We start from the raw sequence: 24,456 nt of genomic DNA, 5'->3' as shown, positions 1-24,456 counted from the left end.
CTAAATGAAAAAATATTATTTTCTCTTAGAAATAGAATTTGTTGCTCCTATTTTATCCAATAGTGGGTCATTCTCAGGCTGGGCCATCAAAGAGCCAAGTATTGCCCACATAACTAATATTGAACACAAACAAGGTCAAAGCACCAACCCTGAAAACCTCCAATGAACAATCTAACACCCCCCCCAGGCTACTTGACCTAAGGCAGTGCATTACCTTTTCTAATCAAATTTGTCCCTTGGGCTATGCCATTATCCTTCTAAGTTCTCAAGCTTTAGCTAGCCAAGGATGTATTAGAGCCCTGTTGCTTATATGAGTTTAATCTCCCTTCAAGTCTATGTTATAATTTTTTATCATTGATGGAAAAATATGGAAAAGTATGGAAAATATGTCAATGATGATGACAATGGTGATGAGGACAAGGCAACAAGAGGAATGAAGATCAACATGGAAATGGTGTAGAAACTTTGAAGTCAATTATTGGATATAAATCATCTCCACTGTAGTTGGAAACCACTTAGATAGAAAGGGATCTAAAATAGCTTTCCAATGGTATATGGAAGTAAGAAAATGGCCTCCTATATTAGAATATATGGCCAGTCAAGTCCAGGTAACCGAAAAATTCAAAGTTTGCAGAGTTAAATTGGCGGAGGACCTTTGGAGTAGGTCTATTTTTGTGCATTTCAAAACTTTAAAGTGTAAATAGAGGAGTGACTGTCGGAGGTGGAGTGTCAAATGACATCCAAGTACATGGGAGGATCTACCATCACGTGTCCCCACGGAGGCATCAGAGTGATTGCGCCAATCCTTGCTTCTTGACCCTTAATACATTGGGGTGGGGGGGTGGGGTTGGCGTAAAGAAGTTTTCTTAGACCGTCGATCACATGATGAATGGTGGAGGTTGATGATGCCACCCCGTTCCCTCAAAACAACAAACCATGCAAAGGGGTGGGGGTGCAAATCATGAGTGGATTTTGTGTGGACCAACTTGAAAGATGGATGTGTAGGTGGCACAATGTGATTGTCTTGAGTGGAAAAATGACAACAATAGATGGATGATGATGTCAACATGATGTGGACCAATGAAAGGTGGATACATCGTAGGTATTTTTGGGCCTTTCAGGTACGATGGTGGGCCAAATATGAGTGACATGTGTCATCAATTGGATGGAACCACATGGCACTGATGATGTGAGAATGACATCATCTCAGTGGCTTGGCCCCAGGAGGAAATTGAAGGTGCATGTGAAGACCATAAGTTTGACTAGGTGTCGGGCACATGTGGAAGTTTTCAAAGACAACTAAGCCTAACTAATAGTTTATTGGTTCGCAGGTGCAGAGGGTAGACTCACCAGGACAACTATTATTGATCTTATGACCACATAAGGTTTTAAGGTGTGTAGGGAATGATCATCGGGCTAACAAGTGCTGAGACATATTTGAAATATGGATTCGTAGAAATGGTCAATTGGAGGAGTTGAAAGGCAACCCCATGGGACATATAATATCACAAGGGATACCCTAAAAGAAAATTGAAGGCATAATAAAATAGTGTTCAAATAAAGGAGTCGGGGGCCAAGTTTTAGTGCTACGAATTGGTTTTGGTGTAGTGAAAAGACCAAGGGAATGGAGGAAGATAAGACGTTAGGGATTTAGGTGCATAAGGTTCATAGAGCTATATTTGGTAGTGTTTTTGGATTGAATTAGTCGACAACATAAATTTGGCATTATATGCCATATTTGGATGAAGATGTTGGGAGAGGACCAGTAACATGGAAAAATTAAGAGGCTAATATTGTAGTTTGTATAAATTTGGTGATGCATCAGAGTTAGTAAACTATAAATAAAACTTGTAAAGTGTTAGAATAAGAAGAATTGATTAAAAAAATCAAAGATTGAGCTTAGAATAACATATCAGTGCCTGGTAACTTAGAGAACACATCATGAAGACTTAGTGAAGCTTGAAAGGGGCAGAAATAACAAATTCATGCAAGTTATAAAGTGGAAGTGAACTAAGAAGAAAATAAGCTAAGAATATTAGTAAAAACTATTTATAAGTATAATCAATTCAGGAATTCTACGTGTGTGAGTACTATGCTAGTAGTGTGCAAGTTGGTTTTAATTGATGTTATTGGTGTGGATGGTGGATTTATCAGTAATTAAATATTGTTGAAGGTGTTTTGGTGAGTGTTTGACCAGGAAAATTTAATTGTTTATGTAAGGATTTTACATTCATGGTTCTAGTTTGAAAATGGATGAAAGATGAATCATTGATGGCAGGAAAGTTGTGGCTTGCAGGTCAAGGGTTATTGCTAATAAATCAAGGAGTAGTAGCTTTTTGCTGGTTGTAGCTAGAAAACTTTGTAGCATCAAGTTGTAGCTTTCCTTGTGAAGAAATTCCAGAAAAGATTGATGGAATTATGTACACTTTTGTGATTACTTATGTTATTTCTTGTCATACTCATCTAGGTAAATTTTTTAAGTATTTCTTGGTGTCCTAATATCATTATAAGTGAAACAAAGTTTTTAAAATTCCTACAATACTGATTCATTCCTTGTGAAGAAATTCCATAAAGGATTGATGAAATTATGTGCACTTTTGTGATTACTTATGTTATTTCTTGTCATACTCATAAATTTTTTAAGTATTTCTTGGTGTCCTAATATCATTACAAGTGAAACAATGTTTTTAAAATTCCTACAATACTAATTCACCCCTCCCCCCCATTATTTTCCTAGTTTCTAACAATTGGTGTCAAAGTGAGGTTACTTCATGTTAGTTTAATAGTTGGAAGAAAGACCGAGGACCATGGAAAATGATGAACGAGGATTTACTAATAGGGAACCTATGTTGAATCGAAAAAACTCTGTATTTTGGAAAGTAAGGATGAAAACATACATTCAATCACTTGGAGATGATGTATGGGGTGTTGTGGAAGAAGAATATCAAAGGCTTCGAGCAATTCTTACTAAAGTTCAAAATATCGGGTTCACATGCAATGCTAAAGGCATGAGTACATTGCTTTCTAGCCTACCTGAATCAAAACTTGTCAAAGTAATTGACTAAAAATTTATCAAAGGTATACGAGACAAGATGAGTAGCTGTGATGAAGGTGACAATAAGGTAAATAAAGCTAAAATTCAATTTTTTAGAATGCAATTCGAGTCTTTGAATATGCATGAAGATAAAGATATTGCAAGGTAATTCTTAAGAGTTGACGGGGTTGTAAACATTATAAGCAGTCTTGATGAGAAATTAGAAGAATATGTACTAGTTTAAAAGGCGTTGAGATCCATTCCTAAGAACTTTAATCCTGAGGTTTCATCCATTGAAGAGATGAGCAATCTGAATACGCTCACTCTAGATGAACCACTATACACAATTACTTCTTATGAGATGATAATTTAATCAACAAAAGAGTCATCCTTGAAAGAAGATAAGAAGCCTAAGGAAGAGGATGATGATTCATGTTGTGAATTATAAGAATAAGAAGCAAAGTTTGTGAGGAAGATCAAGAGAGGCTTAGGTAAATATAAAGTTAACTTTTAAGTTCTTTAATTGTGGCAAAGTCGGTGACTATCCTTTAAAATTTCCTAAAAAGTAGGACTATGATCCTAGAGAATACTTCAAGAAAGAAAAAAAGATAGGAAGAAGGCTAAGAAGAAGAGTCTTTATATCCAAGAAGAAATCTCCTATGAATGTAAGTGCACCAATCCTTAAATCAAGATAGAGATGATGAAAGTCCAAAGGAATTCATGCTTATGGCTATAGAAAATTTTCAAGTTGAATCCATTACTTTGGATGAAGGTGAGGCAAAAGTTGGCCTACAAGGAGAGTTGGTAAGTGCACTTGAAGAAATTGAAAGGCTAATAAAGAAAAATAAGCTCGAAAGGATTTACTAAATAAGGAAAAAGCTAAAGTTACTGAACCATTGCTCCTACAAATTTAAGAAATTAAGAAGATTTAAGAATCTTTAAATCCATAACTGAGTGAGAAGAATCAATCTTACGAAAGGCTATAGGGTTAAATTGTTTTGCTAGGAAAAGAATTAGAGAAGGGAAAATCAAAATTTAGCTTAAATCAAATGTTTTGATAAGGGAATGGTAATTTAAATGAGCTTTTCGAAGCACAGAGAATCTCAAAAGAACGAATTGGTCTTGGATTTGAGGTTGAATCTAGCTCATCAACATAACTAAAAGGTGAAAAGTCAATCACATTTGTACCTTGTTGACGGTGCTAGAACCACCAACATCAAGGGATATCCCTGGTATGAAGTCCAAACTAGACCTCACATCGTTTCGTGTAGGAGTCCCATATGGTATCATGGCCTGGTTTCAATTATATTAAAGATAGGCTTTAACTTTTTGTCAGCATGAGAGATTGGTCTGCTTTGTCTTCGAACAGTGAGGTTCATGTGATTGGTGATTGCTAGTGTTACTTGTGTCAAGGTTCTTTCACAACAGAGAGAGAGGGTGGGAGTGAGTCTCAGGTTGGATGGGAGGAAATCCCAACTTTGTCGAAGGCACACAACACAACAGGACATGCACAACATCCGACAGAGAAATTCACACAGATGCAGTAGTCACAACACACAAAGAAAGATAACACGTACAACACCCAGTGGGAAGTCCGCACGAGTGTGACTGTCATTATAGAAGGTTTCATAAAAGGTTCTGTATAATATTCAGCAAGTAACCAACACGGGTAGGACAATGTTAACAACATATAAAACACATTTTCATAAATATATGTATTATAACAATTGAATGAATTCAATTGTTTAACAAAGGTTAAAGCAACATGTATTACAAGTGTTCAAGCTCCATTCTTACAAACAGTTACAACACATGTGAGAAAATGTGATGGCCTGTAAGAAGGTTTTTGAATTAAGAAAAACTTCCAAGACACATTGATACAACATACATCACTAACCCCATGGGCGAGGTTTTAGAGCCACTACTCAGTCCTCAAAGAAAAGATTACAAAATCTCCAGGCTATGTGGGGGGAGCCAAGGTGAAAATTCATTTGCATGTAAAAATGAGTGGGTATTTATAGCCAAGGGTGTAACTAGCCCTTGTGACTGTTCGACTTCCCTCATGACTATTTGACTTTCATGACTTTTTAGATTACATGACACTTCGGACTATGAGTGGGTCTCTTGAACTCCCATTTTACATTACATTCATTGACAACAGTATGGCCCATAGTAGTGATGTGGCTGACATGACTCATGATGATACTGGACATGGTAGTGTTGGTATGTTCATGCTGTTGCTGGTGTGCAGGTTGAGCCACAATGTTGTTGAGTGATGGATGTCTTCTTGGTGTATTGCAGATTCACCTCTGCATGGAAAGGTGTGTGGAGTCCTTGTTGGTCATTGGGTTCGCTTGATATTTCATTTGCACATTGCTCCTTTGTTTATACTTTGGCATGCTTGAAATGTTTTTCCATTCGTGAAAATATGTCCTCACATGTTTCGTCGTTCGTTCATTTACGAAACTATCTTTTTGTACATTTCGTTTGTTCTCGAAACTGTCTCTTCACATGTTTCGTTTGTTCACAAAACTGTCTTTTCTCTTGTTTTGTCCATTCGCGTAACTTTCTTTACATGTTTCATTCATTTCATGAAACTATATTTTCACATGTTTCATCCATTTGTGAAACTGTCTCCTCGGATGTTTCGTCCGTTCATGAAACTATCTCTTCACATGTTTCGTTTGTTCGTGAAACTGTCTCTCTACATGTACTCTGCTTGTTCATCCCATTCGTTGTCACGTCATGTTTGTTCATGTACTTGTATATGTTAGGACTCCAAATTGACCATTTTTGACCTTGTATTTTTGCTATAATATTACCCTTTTTCAGTCCATAAGTTGAAAGCTTTGATTATATAATGACCCAATCATTCCAAGGTATGAAGTAACTCTCTGCATTACTATATGTTTAATTATTCATTACATATTCATGTTATCTTTATAATTATCTTTAGAGAAGTTAACCAAGTTGCTAAGTAACTGCTGAACTGTTTAAAGTCTGCAAAAATTATAATTCGTAGTTGTTGCAACAGCAGAAACAACAACTACGTAGTTGGTGCAACACCAGAAACAACAACTACGCAGTTGCTGCAACACCAGCAACAGCAACTATCTAAAGCAGGGAAAATGTTATACCAGAAAAGACAAACAACAACTATCAGAAGTTCGGCCGAGTTCCATGCTGACACAACACGACCAACAACTGTCCAGAAAAGGTAAAACACGGTTACAGTTGCTAAAACACCAGGAACAACATGAGTTTACTAAATCAGTAACAATGAAGCGGCAAAGGATAGTACGAGGATTCCAAGAAGACGGTTGAAGTTTGTTTACCAGCTGTGTAATAGTAAGAGACCAAGAAGGAATACACAGTCACACTATTGTAATGGCATCCTGTAACAAGGATGGATTTCTTATTTTTGACAAAAAGTTTTAACTGAATGAACTATGACGGTCTATTGAAAGACAAACAGCAAGTCTGAATTTTTATTGTAACTGGACATTTTGGCAGATGAATAGAAGATTGTTCTGAGCACCTAATCCAACATTTGTGTTCTGGGGAATCTTGTGAGAGGGACAGGGCCCACCTTCTTCACAAGATTCACCCATTTATTTCCTGTCAGTGTGTAAGTGTGTTTGGTAATTTCCTTTTTGCTGGTACTCTGTTTGGATTCTGTAGCATTACCTCTGATAATTTCCTTTTTGCTGGTACTCTGTTTTGTTAATCGCTTGATACTGTAAAAGAATACTTCACCGGTGAATTAGAATTGTAGTGTGTATTAGCAATCTGGTTATAGGGGCAGGTGTTGAACATCCTTACCCTGAGGATAGGGTCCTGGTCCTCTGCTAATAGAGCAACCATTACTTCTCTTTTCAGATTTGTATTCTTAGTTAACTGCTTTCATTTTATCTTTGCAATATACTGTAACTGTTATAACATAGAGTAAGGAGTTTGACAGAAACAGAATCGTGTATACTACAGCTTTTAATGCTTTTAGAATTAAGTACATTACAATACGAGGTCACCTTTGAAATAAAAGGACTTTCCTAGGTTGACAAATTAATGTGGTACTTGACTGTTTAATCAATAAACAATTCAAGTAGCCAGCATTTTGGCACCGTTGCCGGGGAAGGCGACTAGAGATTTTTAAAAGCATTAATGATTTCTTTTTAAGAATAACAGGTGCATGAGAGGATGCAGGAAATCTAATTTCACAGGCGGCAAAGGCAGAGGAGGAAGAAAAACCTTTATAGACGAAATTATCTCAAAGGCTGAGACATCACAGAGGACGAGTTCCCGGAGACCTCAGATCCAGTATTCCTCACAAACAGATCGACAGACGAAGGAAGTACTAGGACCTGAAAGGAAGCTGGAAATACCAGAACACACTCAGGAACCAGTAGAAGAACCTGAAGAAACAAAAGATACAGAAGATAAAACAAGCGATTCAGGAAAAAGACCAATGGAGGATAATAGAGCAGAAGGAAGGGGGAAAAACTCACTCTCTACCCTAGAGTTCCCTATTGGGGAGCTCCCGAGAGGAGCAACCCCTATGAAGAACATTCCACTTTCAGCATTACCCAACTTTCATGGGTTATCCTCTGAAGACCCGGATGAATTCCTCTTTGAATTCGATATACTATGTAGGAGTTATGATTATGTGTGCCTTAATCAGAAACTAAAATTATTTCCAGCAACACTGAAAGGGAATGCGTTAAGGTGGTTTATGAGCTTAGGAGCTCAGGCAATCACTACCTGGGATCAGATGAAAGAAAGTTTTCTGGCCAAATATCAGGATTACTGCCGAACAAGAGAAAGGAAGGAAGAATTGTTTAAAATGGTTCAGAAGGAGGACGAGAATTTGGAGGACTTTGTGGAAAGACTGCAGTATAATCTGCAGCGGTCTGACCACCCTACCATGAGTAAAGATATTCTGAAAACAATATTGCTGAAAGGGGTACGAGATGACTGCTTGGACATGTTGAATATGCTGGGAAAAGGGGACATTTCCAAAGAACCATTTGATGAAATTATCAACCTCTGCATGAGATGTTCAAGAGGAGCAGTAAGCAGATCAAAAAGCAGGGACAATGTATATTCAAGAGTCCAGAAGTCAGCAAGTGGAGGAGCAACAAGGGCTGAAATAGGTAATTTGTTGGAAGAATTTAAAACTAAGATGTTAAGCTCCTTTACTTCACAAATTGATGCTCTGCAGGTAAAAAAGAAACAGGCAGAAGTAGAAGCTGCCCTAGCTATTTTTTGTTCTAAATGCAGAGAAAAGAACCCACTCAGGGAATGCCCACTAGATAAGATACCAATCTGCATGATCTGTGAAAAGGACCATGAGACCCAGCAATGCCCCTCTCTGCCGGGAATAAAAGCAGCATTGCAGTCAACTGAAGAAGAGGCTGAAGCAGTGTACCTGATGACACAGAGGAGGCAATGGCCACAAAGACAAGGTATGAATTCTAACACAACATTTAATCGTTGGAATAATCATTCTCCTTTTCAAACAAATTACCCACCCATGAACCAAATGCAATACCCACCCTTTAATACGATGAATTTTCTACCCATGTAGCAACCAAGTCTTCCTTTTCCTGATCCTACCATAAGGAATCCTTGGGCTCCCCAGCAATCGTATTTTAATCAATGGAATCCGAACTGGGCAGCCCAGTAGATGCCATTTCCTCAGCATCAACAGTCTCTTTCCTTACCATCCAATACTCCTCCGAATAACCAAGCAATTAGACCACAGCTGCCAGTGCAACCCAACCCCAACTCAAATAACAATAAAGCCCTACAAGCAATTGATATTCAAAATCAGCTTGTCTCCCCCATGCAATGTAACAATATCCATCTTTGCTCAGGGAGAGTTGTTGAACCAATCATTGATGACATTACTGACTCTGATAAAGAGGAAGTTGGAAAAGAAAAACCAGCTAACAATAATGCTGAAACAGTCGAATCAACATCTAACAATAATACTCAAACAACAGATCCTCCATTCCCTGAATGTCTGGCTCTCACCAAAACACTTGAGCAACCTGCTTTTAACCTTTTAGGCGAACTACAGAATTTATATGTTAAAATTCCATTGTTGCAAGCGCTAAGAGATGTTCCCATTTATGCTAGGACTGTTAGAGATATTTGCATAAAGAAACCTGGAAGAAAAACTAAGGACCCCCTCACAGTTCATGTGATGGGTGAGCTGACTGCTTTAATGACAGAAAAAGATCCTCCTGTGAAATATGGTGACCCTGGTCACCCTACAGTAACAGTTCAGGTTGGAAAAAATTTTGTCTCTAAAGTTCTAGTAGATTTAGGTGCTGCAATAAACAATATGACACTTGAAACAACACAACTGCTACAGTTAAAAAACTTTATTAGGGAAACTCCAACCATCCTAGAGTTGGCTGATCGCTCTACAATTAAACCTGAAGGAGTCATTGAAGATCTAATAATTTCTGTAGAATCCTGGAATTACCCAGCTGATTTTGTGGTGTTACAAACTAAAACAAAGTTGGGGGGTCATCCACTGATTCTAGGAAGACCTTGGCTAGCTATAGCGGATGCTTTCATCAGCTGTAGATCAGGATCAATGACCATCTCTAATGGGCAGTAAACCAAACAGCTTACCCTTTATCCTCATGCTACACCCATGATTAATAATGACAATTATGTATGGATAGATTATGAGGATGAAGAAACCCAACCTATCTTGACTATCGGACAAGCTTTAACTTTCAAAGACTCTACCGAAGATGAATTAATCAGCAGCTTCATTTATGAACCTTCTTCGGTCAGCCCAGAAATGTATAATCACTTCACTGCAATCTTGGAATCTGAATCGCAGCAGAACCTGAACGCTAAAAATTTATCTCAGACAAGAGTAGGCAGCCCCTCCAAAAGTACAACAATAGAAATTGAGCCTGGAAAAACATTAAATATAAATCCTAACTTAACTGATAATGAAAAACAACAGTTAATAAAGTTACTCCGGGGAAATAAAGAAGCACTTGCATGGGATTATACAGACATGAAGGGGATCCCTCCTGAGCTATGCACCCACCGCATTTATATTAAAGAAGGATCCCGCCCAGTCTGTCAACCCCAGCGGCGGATGAATCCCAATCTAAGGGAAATTGTGAAGGAGGAACTTCAAAAACTGTTGAATGCAGGATTTATATACCCTATATCTGATAGTGAGTGGGTTTCCCCACTTGTAATTGTACAAAAAAAAATGGCAAATGGAGAGTATGTGTGGATTACAGAGCTTTGAATAAAGCCACCTAGAAAGACCATTTTCCTTTAACATTCATTGATCAGGTATTAGATAATTTGGCAGGTAAGAAATTCTTTTCATTTTTGGATGGATTTAGTGGATATAATCAGATTAAGATTGCACCCCAAGACCAGGACAAGACCACGTTTACTAACCCATGGGGGACCTTTGCTTACAAGGTTCTTCCATTTGGGCTATGTAATGCTCCAACAACATTTCAAAGAGCAGTGATAGGGATTTTTTCTAATATGCTAAATGATTCCTTAGAAATATTTATGGATGACTTTACTCCTTATGGAGTAACTTTTGAGGATGCACTGCAGAATCTTGAAAAAGTACTTAAGCGATGTGTAGAAGCACACCTTGCCTTAAGCACTGAAAAATGTCATATGATGATGAATCAAGGTATTGTATTGGGTCGCTTCATCTCATTCCTAGGAATTCAAGTCGATCCAGCCAAAATACAGGTAATTCAGACCCTCCCTATCCCCAAAACACAAATTGATGTAAGAAGCTTTTTAGGACATGCTGGATACTATAGAAGATTTATTAAGAATTTTTCCAAAATAGCTTCTCCTCTATTTGTGTTATTAACAAAAAATGCTGAATTTAAGTGGACTGATGATTGTGAAAAAGCATTTAATGAACTTAAACATCAGTTGTCTATAGCTCCCATTTTGAGAGGACCTGATTGGGCACTACCCTTTCATATATCCTCTGATGCCTCAGATACTGCAATTGGAGCTGTCTTGGGCCAAGAAGAAAATAGTCTTCCCTATGCCATTTATTTTATCAGTAAGAATATGACACCAGCTGAACTGAATTATACAGTCACTGAGAAGGAATTTCTAGTAGTCATTTATGCTATCAATAAATTTCGACATTATATTACTGGCTACACTACTTTTGTGCATACTGATCACTCAGCCATTAAATATTTAATGAATAAATCAGTTACAAATGCTCGAGTTACCAGATGGTTATTATTATTACAAGAATTTGACATCACAATTGTAGATAGGTCAGGAAAAGAAAATGTAGTTGTTGATTTCCTTTCTCGGTTAAAAACTGATGAAAACATTCCAGTAGATGATTCTTTTCCTGATGAATATTTATTTGCAGTATCTGCTCACTCACCTTGGTATGCAGACATTGCCAACTATTTAGTTGCAGGAAAATTACCGTCGCACCTATCACACAGGGAAAAAAGAAAGATCATCTAGAAAAGTGCTAGGTACAGCTGGATAAGCGGGTGTCTTTTCCACACAGGAATCGATCAGGAAATCCGGAGATGCATTGGTGAAGATGAAATTTACGATGTATTAAAAGCTTGTCACGATGGCCCTTGTGGAGGGCATTTTGCAGACAAAAGAACAGCACACAAGGTACTCAGAATGGGTTATTATTGGCCCTCACTCTTTAAAGATGCAAGGAAATATGTGAAGGCCTGCGATAGCTGTCAAAGAATGGACCAGCCTAATCACAGGGATGAAATGCCACTCAATCCCCAAGTAATTCTTGAACCTTTTGAGAAATGGGCATTAGATTTTATAGGTCCCATTAATCCCCCATCCAATCAAAGAGTGTACATATTAGTATGCACATATTATATGACTAAATGGGTAGAAGCTAAGGCACTCCTTAAAGCTAATGAAGAAGCAGTACTAACATTTTTATTTGAAGAGATCTTTGTTAAGTTTGGATTGCCTAGAGAACTAGTCACGGATGGAGGACCTCCTTTCAACTCTCATGGCTTCAAAAATATGCTTCAGAAATATCATATTAAGCACAAAATGACTACACCTTATCACCCCCATGCAAATGGGTAGGTAGAAAGCACCAATAAAGTCATAGAAGCCATCCTGACAAAAACAATAAAGGAGAATAGAAGGGACGGTTTCAAAGGTTGCCCGAGGCATCATGGGCCTATAGAACTACTTGGAGGAATACTACGGGCTTTTCACCTTATGAATTAGTTTTTGGAAAAAATATTGTTTTCCCTGTAGAGTTTGAAATCAAAACTTTAAGAACTGCTTTAGCTGTTAACCTCGACTTGACTGATGCACAAACAGCCAGGTTGCAACAACTTCAAGAATTGGACGAGAGGAGACTGGATGCCATCCATAAAACAACCATGATACAACAACAAAGAAGCAGGTGGCATGACAGAACCATCAAGCAAAAGCAGTTCCAGAAAGGTAACTGGGTTCTACTCTATGACTCCCGTTTCGAGAATTTCCAAGGTAAGTTAAGAACAAGGTGGTTAGGGCCTTATGAAGTGGATGCTGTTTTTCCAAATGGGACAGTCAGACTTTTAACGATTGATGATAGCAGAACACCACTACTAGTGAATGGATATCGACTCCGTTTATATCAGCGGCCTGTTTCTAAAGAAGATTTTAAAGCCACTTGCATGGCAATTAGACACTATGCTTCCCTAGGGGAACTTGCTGTCCCTCAAGGCACTTAAATTTCTATTTATTTATGCATTTTTTTTTAGATTAGATATTCTTTTCAACTAATAATCCCTGCCAAGGGTTGCCATATTACATTTCAGTATTTTGCAGATTTTAGCTTTGGAAAATGGCTGAGAACAAAAGCTTCAAAGGAATCACTTTGCGGACTTGGGAATCCCGTTGCTGCAACACCATTTCCCATTGCTGCAACACCATTTCCCGTTGCTGCAACACCATTTCTCGTTGCCGCAACATCATTTCCCGTTGCTGCAACACCATTTCCCGTTGTTGCAACACCACTTCCCGTTGCTGCAACACCACTTCCCATTGCTGCAGCACCTTTTCCTGTTGATGTAACATCATTTCCAGTTGCTGCCACACCACTTCCCATTGCTGCAACACCATTTCTCGTTGATGTAACATCATTTCCAGTTGCTGCAACACCAATCCCCGTTGCTGTAACACCACTTCCCGATCCCGTAATACCTTTTTCAGTATTTCTCTCATTTATAAAAGCACCAGTTTCTCCACTCCAGCTCCCAAAGAAACGAATTATTATAAAACATACCATTTCCTACCAAAAGAACCAGCCATACACTATGATGATTACAATTCTCCACTATTACTTCCCGTCATTACTAAAAAATCGCCGATATTCTCATACTTTTAGACCCGCTTTAATCATTATGGATCCAACAAAATATAAGACAAGACTTTTCGACGCAGCAACCAAAAAGGTAAAACATAAAGGTACGCATGATTATGTATGGACATTAAATAATAGTTAATGTGGAGACGTTGATAGGACTACCGAATAATTGTACTTCCAATCATATCACTTACGCGTAGCTTTTGGGGGGGGGGATTACCAAAGCGCTGTCATAATTGTATAGCATGCCAACTGCCGCCGCCCTTAACTCTCTCGGTAATATGTAAAAGTCATCTCATCACGGCATGTTACCATTTGCAACGATTTACTCTGGACTGAACTTGGAAGCTCGGCTTTGAACTGAGAATTTTCACTGAAACAGCAGCTATGGGAGGAAATCTCATCACATACGAACCTAGCACAACAGCACTTCTTGAGCTCTATCCCAAGGTTTATCAAATCTTCCTGCAAGCGGGATGGCTAGATTATTTTAGGAGACTTCCAGACTTCGACGCACAGCAAGTCCTCGAGTTTGCATGCAATTTAACAGAGGGGTTTTCTGTCGTTCAGGGAGTTCAAATTCCAGTCACGGAGGAAGTCATAGCCCAAGTTACCGGGCTACCAGGTAATGGCACACGGTGGTTCAGTAGGAAGCACTTGATCCTCAATGCGCAGCAGGATTTTCTTCAACCGGGCGAGCAGGTGGAACCCAAGGGTAGAGGCATAACACTTCAATCATTGCTGAATTTGTAAAACAATACCTGACGTGTGAAGTCCGGTACCAGGTAATTTACCAGCACGATTTCGTCTTGTTGAATCACTTGAGGCATGGTCAGTTGATAAATATGCCATATTATCTATTAGGATGTCTTAAAAATATGTCACGTTACACTGTCAACGCAGAGAGTCCGATCCATTCCTTGAAACACCACAGTCTAGCTCAATTATTGATAAATAAGGGCCTTGCCTTAAATAACCCCCCTCCCCTCATAAATCCCCACCAAGGGGCAGAAATCCCTCAACCAGAGCAGGAAATTCCTCATCAGGAATAGGAAATTCCTCACCAAGCTGAGGAAATACCTCAGCAGGATGAAGAAATCCCTCAGCAAACAGAGAACATTCTAGAGCAAATTCCCGAAGAAATCCTCCAGCAAACACCCCCACAAGTTGCTGAAAATGTACAATCAGCAGTAGAAATACCCACGGAAACAACTCCATCCCCCAATAAAACCGACCCATCCGTTCCTATACTTGGTATTTCTACCGATGACTCAGATGATAACATCCTTATTACCCTTCTCAAACAAAAAATATAGCAGAAAAAGGAAACCCCACCGAAAAGAAGAAGAACTAGGGCTTCGGCTAAAGCAGCTACTATTTCCGCCACTGCCCCTATTTTAAAGAAAGCTAGCCTGAAAAGAAAAATTTCTGAATTCCCTGCTTCTCTACCCAAGCAAAGGACTCGGTCATCTGTAATAGCTGAATCCCCTAGCCACACCCTCCCCAGCTCCCCACCCATCATATTAAAACCCCGTACTCCCACCAGCCCTAGAAATTCCTCTCCCTCACCCTCTGGGGCTGAGATGCAGAGTGTTCACAGTGTCGTGACATTATCTTTTGAGGCAGCTGTCACACAAGAACTAGCTACCGACACCCAAGGTAATATTGATCAAGTGGCTGCAACACAAGAAACAGCCACTACCCCACCAGGTGACACACAAGAACCACCTGTTGGGGGTATAAATGTTCAGATCAATGTTGAAACACAACCTCTGCCTCCACTGGAACCTGCCGCTCCACAAGCTCAGCCTACCATATCTGCCCTGCAGGAAGAAATTGAATTTCTGAAATCCCAAATTCATGATTATCAGGAGGAAATAATAAGGGTCAAAGAAGCTTATCAAAATGAACGTAACCTGCACATTTTAGCACGGGTAGCATCTGTAGCGGAGAAGAGTAAAGAGAATGAAGATATGTGCGCCAATTGTGGTGAGATATATACTCAAGCAGGATACAAGGTAGTTGCAGAACCAATGACTGAAGTCATTCCAGAACCTTCTGCTCTTGTAGTTGAAACGAAAGAACCTGCTGTTACACAAATTGCAAAAGCAAAAACAGAACCACTGCAACCCTCTGCTGAAACAGAAGAACTTGCTGCAACACAAGAACCAGTAGGTTCTCCAGAAACTGTGTAGGAGCAAACAAAAGAACTTGATGCAACACAAGAACTAGTAGGTTCTCCAGAAACTGTACAGGAGCAAACAGAAGAACTTGCTGCAACACAAGAACCAGTAGGTTCTCCAGAAACTGTACAGGAGCAAACATAAGAACTTGCTGCAACACAAGAACCAGTTGGTTCTCCAGAAAATGTATAGGAGCAAACAGAAGAACTTGCTGCAACACAAGAACCAGCAAGTTCTCCAAAAACTATACAGGTGGAAACAGAACAACCTGCTGTATCACAAGAACCAGCAGGATCTCCAAAAAGTGTAAAGAAAGAACTAGAAGGATTTGTTGTAACACAAGAATCAGCAGGGAATGAAGAAGAAGACATAAACTCACCACGGCCTACCCAAACTGTTATGAAAAAAGAAAAAGAAGCATTGGTTGTAACATAGGAATCAGCAGGAAATGAAGAAGAAGATATAAAGTCACCACGGCCTACCCAAACTGATATGGAAGAAGAAAAAGAAGCATTGGCTATTTCACAGGGCGAAGAAGACATAAAGTCACCCCGGCTTACCCAAGCTAAACAAGAAGAAGAAACATTGACTGGAAATAAAAAAGAAGACATTGAATCACCCCGACCTACTCCAATTATCATAGAGCAGAAAATTCTTGTTGATGCCTTTACACAAACTGAACCTCCCATTGTCAGTGATGCATGCATAGAGACCGCTAGTTTTCAAGAATTAAAAGAAGAATGGTGGAGAGAATATGAGATGTCACAAGGGAAAGCATTCCAACAGCAAAAGGGAATCTGGTTCAGTTATGAATATAAGAATTGGGAAGCACTTGAGCAGTCTAGAGCTCAGTACAAAGAAATTAAGGAACTAAAAGCTAGACTGTCCCAGATTTTTGAGTTAGTTCAAAGAATACTTTCTACAAGAAAACCCTCTTTCAACTATGCAGCATTTTTGAGGGAACGACTAACATTCTTACAGATAAAGGCAGTTAGAGATGGTAGACCTTATCAAGTGATTACATCAGAACAATTTATTGAAACCTTTGCAGAAGCACCCAAAAATGATCAGAATTTGTTGTGTGAGCTTTATCTCCACAACGAAGCCATGTCTGAAGAGAGAAACATGAATATACTCCCTCTTGTTGGCGGCATACAACTCAGAGCTTTCATTTCCTTTCTAGCCAACCAACTCACTTGGCAAAACGCCTTCATCTCAGCACAACATAATGAACAGAGCTGCCTCCTTTGGATTAGGGCTGAACCTCAAAATGCAGCTACTTTCATTGCACAACACCAAAGAATTTTAAGTGAACCTGGAATGACTAATCACATTAGGCAACTACAAGCAGTGGTCTTGCGAGATTTCCAACACTATGTCAGAACGAAGGCACCTTTGGTTATTAAGGCCAACAACCTATTCTGGGAAAACTGTCCCAAGGAAAGGCAGGAGTATCATCCCTATAATCCACCTAATCTACATGCAACAATTTCAAGGGTACCTTACTATGTTAGACATATGGAACAATGTGCTGAAAAATGGATTGGCTACAGATTTAAATTTCCCCTTTTATGGTTATCTGGTCAGCAATACAAGGGTCAGTTTGGATTATCCAAAAAGGAAGAGGCGGCAGCATGGAGGCAACTACAGACTGTCTGTGGGTTCAGAGACAAGTTTGATAACACTTTCTATAGCTACTGTCTCAGTAATTTACACTGCTCATCCCAGTACTCCGACTCAGATTCAGAGTAAGCATTGCATGAGGACATGCAACCCTTCCAGTTGGGGGGGATGTTAGGACTCCAAATTGACCATTTTTGACCTTGTATTTTTGCTATAATATTACCCTTTTTCAGTCCATAAGTTGAAAGCTTTGATTATATAATGACTCAATAATTCCAAGGTATGAAGTAACTCTCCGCATTACTATATGTTTAATTATTCATTACATATTCATGTTATCTTTATAATTATCTTTGGAGAAGTTAACCAAGTTGCTAAGTAACTGTTGAACTGTCTAAAGTCTGCAGAAATTATAATTCGTAGTTGCTGCAACACCAGAAACAGCAACTACGTAGTTGCTGCAACACCAGAAACAGCAACTACGCAGTTGCTGCAACACCAGCAACAACAACTATCTAAAGCAGGGAAAACGTTATACCGAAAAAGACAAACAGCAACTATTCGAAGTTCGGCCGAGTTCCATGCTGACACAACACGACCAGCCACTGTCCAGAAAAGGTAAAACACGGTTACAGTTACTAAAACACCAGGAACAACATGAGTTTACTAAATCAGCAACAATGAAGCGGCAAAGGATAGTACGATGATTCCAAGAAGACGGTTGAAGTTTGTTTACCAGCTGTGTAACAGTAAGATACCAAGAAGGAATACACAGTCACACTGTTGTAACAACATCCTGTAACAAGGATGGATTTCTTATTTTTGAAAAAAAGGTTTAACTGAATGAACTATGACGGCCTATTGTAATAGATGTCTCCTCTATAAAGAGGAGACATCTACAGTAGAAGGGGGGGGAGAAAAAAAGAAAACAAGTTGTAAGGGAAATTTTGAAAGACAAACAGCAAGTCTGAATTTTTATTGTAACTGGACATTTTGGCAGATGAATAGAAGATTGTTCTGAGCACCTAATCCAACATTTGTGTGCTGGGGAATCTTGTGAGAGGGACAGGGCCCACCTTCTTCACAAGATTCACCCATTTATTTCCTGTCAGTGTGTAAGTGTGTTTGGTAATTTCCTTTTTTCTGGTACTCTGTTTGGATTCTGTAGCATTACCTCTGATAATTTCCTTTTTGCTGGTACTCTGTTTTGTTAATCGCTTGATACTGTAAAAGAATACTTCACCGGTGAATTAGAATTGCAGTGTGTATTAGCAATCTGGTTACAGGGGCAGGTGTTGAACATCCTTACCCTGAGGATAGGGTCCTGGTCCTCTGCTAACAGAGCAACCATTACTTCTCTTTTCAGATTTGTATTCTTAGTTAACTGCTTTCATTTTATCTTTGCAATATACTGTAACTGTTATAACATAGAGTAAGGAGTTTGACAGAAACAGAATCGTGTATACTATAGCTTTTAATGATTTTAGAATTAAGTACATACAGTACGAGGTCACCTTTGAAATAAAAGGACTTTCCCAGGTTGACAAATTAATGTGGTACTTGACTGTTTAATCAATAAACAATTCAAGTAGCCAACAGTATATGCAATCACTCATTAAGAGATGACATCAAATCCATAAACCTCCTAGTCTACCATGGTCCATGATCGTTCGCTTTTGTATGTAGGTGACCGAGAGTGTGGACAACGGTGTGAAAATCCTCAAGGCTAGCTTCGCGCTAGGATGCGAGATCCAAACACTGCTAGTGAAAATTGCGAAGAGATCACTCATAGATTGAGATGGACAATATGGATCAATAGTGACAATCCGCGGGATCTGGCTCAGCTGGAGGCCACATCTGCGCATTTTTTGGGGTGAAGAAGTTTGTTCAATAGAGTGCCTTGGCAGAAAAAAATATCTAGTTCGTTGAGGGAGATGGAAGCAGCCTGTGGGGTTTACTGGAGACAAAAATAATGGAATTTCTAGGAGGTTGACCTGCTGACCACCTCTATGTAGTTTCTGAGCTGAGTGCAGTGCTAAGCTGCTGAGGGGCTTTCTCAAAATCTACACTATTTTCTTGGTGAGCAACTGGTCAGCTTACTAGTGACTGGCTAGGAAAAATGCACAATCCTAGAGGGGAGACAGCAATAGGCACTCGGTGTTTGTCCGACCTGTCTATGCATTTTTCTCAGTCAGTGGAGTGAGCAAGGTCTACAAATTCTGTGCAATTTTTGAGGGGTGTGACCCCAAGGATGACTACTTGGTCAAACTCTTTGGTTGACCACTAAGAGAGTTGGATGAATAAAATGTAGTCAACGTAGATTGAAATGTCTCGTTGGACACTTTTGCACTGTTTTGGGTGACACTCGGTCGAGTCGTTTGCAAAGTGGAGGTCCGCCTCTCACAGGGTGATCAAGTCGCCATTACTTGAAAAAAATGACTAAGTTTGCGAGTAAGTGAATTTGTGCATACACGAACATTGAGAACACACACTCAGCGTAACTTAATGACAAGACACATCAAAACATCAATAAAACATATGCTGAACATGACTAACCGATAGTGTGGGCGACAAGAATGATGCTTGTGATGGATCATTGAACGACCATGACGACGCTTGGGCGACAATGCACACAACATTGAGTGTGAGTGCGATAGCCAAAGACCAACCATTTGAGAATGGGAAAATATGAATATATAGGTAGGGAATGGGAGTTAGGATCTCTCCAAAAATAGGAGAAGGCCCTCATCTCAAGGAGGTATATCATAGGTATTAGACTAAAGGGCCAAGTTGAGAGAACTTGACCTCATCCATGCCAAGCAACCTCCAGCTCGTCGTTGAGAAAGCCTCTAGATCACGAAGCTTCTTGTCATCTTTGGATAAAATTACCTTTTAGGGATCATCGCAGGTATCCAAGCCAAAATCATGCTGGTAGCATGAGGCTAGTGAAGTTCAGCCAGCGACCAGCATGGGTTGCCAATGTGAGGGGGGCGATGATCCTCAAATTACCATTTTAGAGCTATTTTCTTTAGGGGAAGCTCAAGGAATTTTTCAATCAGTGTTTTAGGGAGGATCTAAGCTACATATCAGGATGAGTACACCACATGATTTCTAGGTTTCAGGCACTTTAGGGTATGTCATAGGGAAGTGCAGAAGGTGTAAGAAAATTCTATGTAACAGATGTCCCCTAAAGCATGAAGGCAGAACAAGGAGTGATGGATGAGATGCTTTATGAGATTTTGTAAGGATGGGAACAAACACTATTAGGAGACCTACAAATCAAGGTCACATATACATATACATATCTGATATCAAAACATGAATCCACGGTATGAACTCAACCATCCAAATAGTTAGGACTATGAAAACGATCCACGACATGGGCACAACCATTCGAATGAGAATGATCATATGTAAATCTAAGATCCAAGGTATGGTGACAACCATCTATATAGAAGAAACATGTGTACAATCACAAAATATACATAACTCCACGCAGCTTGAGTCATATCAGACAAAACTTAGGATCTTGAACTCCATCCCAACCTGATAAACGTATGAATTCTAACATGCGAATGAATGTGTCAAAGTCGAACATGCTAGAAAACCACTTGATTACCAGCCAATGATGTGGACTGTTAATAGGTATGATAGAAACCACCAATAATGACAATGGTCCTCAAGCTATGAAAATACAATACGTGAATGTGCAAATGAAGCTGAAGTTGAACACTCATGGAATCACCCAATTAAAGGCCAATGATGAAAACATATCGTCGGATGTGAAGAAATTTCCATTAAGGCATGCGATCTCTAAGGTACTGAAACGAAATATCTAAGTCATCTTCTTGGATAATGAGCTGAAGTCAATATGAAGTGACCCATTGAAGGATGGTCATGATGATCTCCCCATCATAAACTCAAAATGAGGTATAAAGTGGAATGAAATGAGTAGGATCCAAGGCTGTAGTAAAGAGTCAGACAATGTATAGGTAATAGACTGCAGATAGGACTTCACTTGAACATCGACGACACAACTTCGGTGTGTGGCAGCATTTGACTCAACATAATACCAAAGGCCATGATGACGAAATGGAATAGTTAGATGAAAGGAAAAATAGATTACTCAAACCAGGAAGGGCAAGTGATTGAGTGAGGATATCCGAAACCTGACACGATAGACAAATGAGTGTCATGTTCAAGAGCGACATGATGCCTATACAAGGGATGTTTCACTTTCATTTTTCCCCACTATTTCTACCGAGTAACTCTTTAATTTTACACAATCTTGAAGAGGATACCATATTCTTGTCGTATAAGTTCACCCTTCAGATGAATCCATCCTAGTAAGTTTTACGAGTGCTAGGAAGGATAATCTCGAGCTCGTCATGGTGACGAGTCTTTCGTCACTTAATTCTTTTATGAGTGTGACAGAAGAATAACTTGGTGTCTTTTTCGTATTTAGAGAGTTTTAAAAAGATGAAAAAGAAAACTCCATCATGTCCCATTTCGTAATTTTTCTCTCGAATATGAAAAGGTAGAAAACAATATTTGAGAGAACCTCTTGACCATGTTGACCAAGGTGTACCTTCTTTGTAAATAATCAATCTCAACTTGAAAAAGGGGTAAATGTATAATGAGATTACGCCAATTCATTTAATTTAACGAGTTCAAATAGACAATTACTCGACGATACTTTCATATTTCAAGAGTCAGAAAAGAGTTCAAAGATGACTCTTCCTAGAGGAATGAGTGGTATAAAAGAAGAGAAACTGGTTCTCGTAATGATGGAACTTCTAGAAACATGTAAAGGTCAAGAGGATGCCTAATAAGACTACTCATTCTACATGTTCCTCAGGCAAGGGTAAAACAACTAAGTGAAAGTGAATGATCGGCCAAAAAGATGGTCGCGATGTAATGCAATAAGAAAGGCTCATCTAGCAAAATTCGACTAACAAAAATGACAATCCAGAGAGGAAAAATGGGAATGGTTTCATTTTTACACAAAATTGAAAAATGAAAAACTATGCTTGAGTATACTTGAAGATGGTTTCATTTTTCACAAGCTTGAAATATGAGAAAAAACTATGCTTGGATTTGGTTTCACTTTTACACAAGCTTGAAACAGAAACAAACTATGTTTGGGTTTGGTTTCCTTTTTACACAAGATTGAAACAAAGATAAACTATGCTTAAGATAAATTTGCATGCTCCCATCATAATGACTAAATTTGAGGCACATGGCCCCCAAGATTCATTTCATTCACCTAAGTAGACTCCTAGTTACTAATAGGTAGATGGAATGAAGGTTATCTTACGAGATCAAGTTAAAGCCTCGACCGGGATTTTACGATATCTAATCAAAGACTCGAAATGGAAGGGAATTTGTTTCATTTTTTGACAAGCTTGACACAGGAAAAGAACCATGCTCATGATACCTTGATTCTTTTTTTACCAAGCTTGACACAAGTAAAGGAACCATGCTCGTAGATACCTATTTCATATTTTAATGAGGTTTACATGGTAAAATAACTATCCTCATGGTCCTTGTTTCATTTTTTAATGAGCTTGACACAAGAATAGGAACTATGCTCCATGGACCTTTCATCACAGACCAAAAGTGGTCATGGGTTCAAAGAGGTTCTCATTGGATGGGAGACCAACACTCTAGAATGGATACATGTCCGGGGATACAAATGAAAAATCAGGCTCCAATGCTCCGAGTACATGATGTACTATATCACCTATTAGATCATCAATAGGTGCGGGCATGGAACAGGTGGCCATGTAATTAACCTCGGCGGGGATGAGACTACTTGCATATGAGAACCATTTAGGTATGATAGTTGAGTGGAAGCTGATTCAGGACCAATGAATGTAAGCTGATTAATGATCATAATGCTTCCTTCATGCGAGAAACACATCACCCGAAAGAGAGAAGATACAAGAGCTCCCATGACATAAACATCGTCATGACCAAGGAGTATATTAAAATTCAATGGACCTTGGATAACCATCACGTTTAGATAGACAATCTTTCCTCCCAAAGTAATAGGCAACTTAGGAAGGATCCCTAACGATTGACTGGTTCCTGTGTTAAAAGCTAACAAATTCTAGGTGACGGTGACAAGGTGAGGAGAACCGAAATCTTGCCAAGCATTTTGCTAAGAGATGCGACCTCATCTATGAATGTGCTAGAGACAACCATATGGTAAGTCTGTACTATAATTTGGAAAGGCACATAAGATGGAAGATGATATCCTGCCAGTCAATCCAATCAAAGGAAGTGACCAAACTACTTGGAGCGGTTGTCGTAGGAACGTGAGAACTGCCCTCTCTCTCTATTGGAACAATAAAACTACTCTCATGCACCTTGGGAATGGGGGGATTTCCCTCTAGCTCATTCGAAACTGATGGAACCAAAATAACCTGAGAGTTATGGGGTTCACTCTTTACCTAAAATATATGGTTAACTAAAGGTGGAGTCTAGTCTACCATTTTCTCCACTAATGGTTGGTCGAGAATAGACTCATGAGACTCACTTTGAGAGAGATTGGGGTTTACTAAATATGAATTTTGATCCATCACTAGATCAAGTAGTGAACGGTCAGGGGAAAGCTTTCGATACCCAATCGGAAGATGAGGTTGAGAACCTATAAGGTTTTCCAACACTTTGGAAGCTTCGTCCATAAGATGACAAAGGAGAATGGGATGATTACCTTCACACAAATTATAGGGAAATTTCACTTTTCCCTTTTTCCCATGGGATTTACTATTACTAATTTAGGGTTTTTCACGAGCATGATCACCAGAGGCTGATGAAAAAGGTCATTGTGGACATGCGGGCCACACTTCTAAAACCTTGGGAACATTCAAGACAACTCTAAAGAAGGTGTTGACCTCTACATAACATGCAAGGGAATTTTCCTTTCCAGGGGTTGTTCGATGATTTTTCTTCATTAGTTTCATCGGTAACAATAGTTGTTTGGTTGCCCCCTTTCTTATTTCACTTCTTCTTCTTCTTAGCTTCTTGGTTACTAGAATCCAGACTTTCACTATGTGAAGAGGAAAAATGGGGTGAAGAAATAGGCGAAGAAGGTAAAAGGCCAACTTTAGGATAAACATGAGACTGGTGTTGTTCAGGTGGAGGAGAACTCGGTTGAAAAGTAGTTTGGACACTCAGAATCAATGAGGCTAAAAATAACCAAAATGGCAGATTAATGG

The sequence above is a fragment of the Pinus tabuliformis genome, chromosome X (genome assembly GCF_031772625.1).
Source record: "Pinus tabuliformis cultivar Carrire ecotype Pingquan chromosome X, CPIR1, whole genome shotgun sequence".
NCBI lineage: Eukaryota > Viridiplantae > Streptophyta > Pinopsida > Pinales > Pinaceae > Pinus > Pinus tabuliformis.
The sequence above is the reverse complement of the archived record's forward strand: the minus strand, read 5'-3'. Positions refer to the sequence as shown.